At 34.9% G+C, this 1,388-nt stretch overlaps 1 protein-coding gene across 4 annotated transcripts in view; it reads right to left on the bottom strand.

Annotated features, from left to right (window-relative positions):
- Window positions 1-1,388, bottom strand: part of LOC117104625 (zinc finger CCHC domain-containing protein 7-like) — a 12,341-nt gene extending 10,953 nt beyond the window's left edge. The window contains exon 1 of one of the 4 annotated variants that reach the window (XM_033245489.1): window positions 608-1,388. The gene's annotated coding sequence lies outside the window, so the exon portion shown is untranslated. The remainder of the gene's footprint in view (window positions 1-607) is intronic. The other 3 variants (XM_033245488.1, XM_033245490.1, XM_033245487.1) reach the window with 3 other exon arrangements.

Genomic DNA, 1,388 nt, shown 5'->3' with positions numbered 1-1,388 from the left:
AAACAGATTCAAGTTTCAAAAAAATATTTATTTATAACACATACAGTAATTGTAACACATTTCATCAAATATCTACTCACTTCGTGAATGCTCATTTTATTGTTAAAGATTATTTTAGTGAGTATCAGATGCGTATGGAAAGGAAAAATAATATTATTTTTTATGGAATACCCGAGAGTAATAGAGAATCAGCTGAAGATAGGAGATGTGATGATACATGGAAGCTTGATAAGATATTTTCCAAGTTTGGATTAAATGCTAAAATAAACCACCCATTACAAATAAAGAGAACATTGACAGCTCCATCTTATAGCCTATGGTGAATATCCAGACAGACCACTAAAAATATTGCTAATTCTTCCACTAGGCCTATGCTATGCCTAGACGTACCAAAGGCAGCCAAACCTTCCGAATTCCAGGCTTTCGCGGGGCCTCTACGCCTAGCAGCAGTAGGGCCTGCCTAGGGCCTAGCCTAGCTCGTCGTTTGGATGGTCGTAGCAATATTCTCGTAAATAGGATGTTATTATGAAGTTAATAGATCAACCACAATGTATGACCAAACAAATACAAGATTAGGGTTAACGTATGAAAAGACTGAAATAAATACCTGTTCACATAATATACAAAACAACTGTGAATTTAGAAAAAAATATCACTAGGCCTAAAACTTAGTAGCGCACTACGACATTCATGCTGAAGAAATTGTTAATTGGAATTGCGCCACCACTCGAAGCTCTTCAGATTCTTGTGAATTTTCCGCCCTCATCGGTTTCATCCAAAATCAAACTTTTCTTTGGCAGTGTTGTTATGTGAACAAATTTCTAATACTGTATCTAACAATTTTTATGCTTAGCCTAGACAAAAAACAATATAATATATTTGGTGTAGATTCGGCACTCTACCATTCTTTGAACACTGTAAGTAGCAACATAATTCACACACCATTTATGGTTCTTTAATGAAACTTTCGTCACATAACAATGATGAAGATGAAGACTAACCGAATATTGGGAACACCAAATACGCTTTTGGTTTTTTTGTGTATTTATTTAAACTAGGCCAAAAGGTCTACTGCCCTTTGTCAAGAGAATTAATAAATCTATGGAAAATTCTTCGTGGGGTCTCTCCCACCCTGTACTTCGTCCATGTCTTGGCAAGAAGTCTTTAGCCTGGATTACGAAAATAAATAAAACAGAGCAGAAATCTGTACGTATATTCTAACATTTACATTTTTTGGAAGATGATGCTGAACCCCCCGCTAATTATCGCCCGTCGTGCAGCTACCCTACGTTTTGTTTATTGTTTATGTAATATTTTGTAAGAAATTAATTATATTATTATTTAGCCATTTGTTTACTGTATATTGTGTTCACGGTATTGTTATTATT

The sequence above is a fragment of the Anneissia japonica genome, unplaced genomic scaffold, assembly GCF_011630105.1.
Source record: "Anneissia japonica isolate Jap-2015-1 unplaced genomic scaffold, ASM1163010v1 scaffold287712_len2945570_cov188, whole genome shotgun sequence".
Classification (NCBI taxonomy): Eukaryota; Metazoa; Echinodermata; class Crinoidea; order Comatulida; family Comatulidae; genus Anneissia; species Anneissia japonica.
The sequence above is the reverse complement of the archived record's forward strand: the minus strand, read 5'-3'. Positions and strand labels throughout refer to the sequence as shown.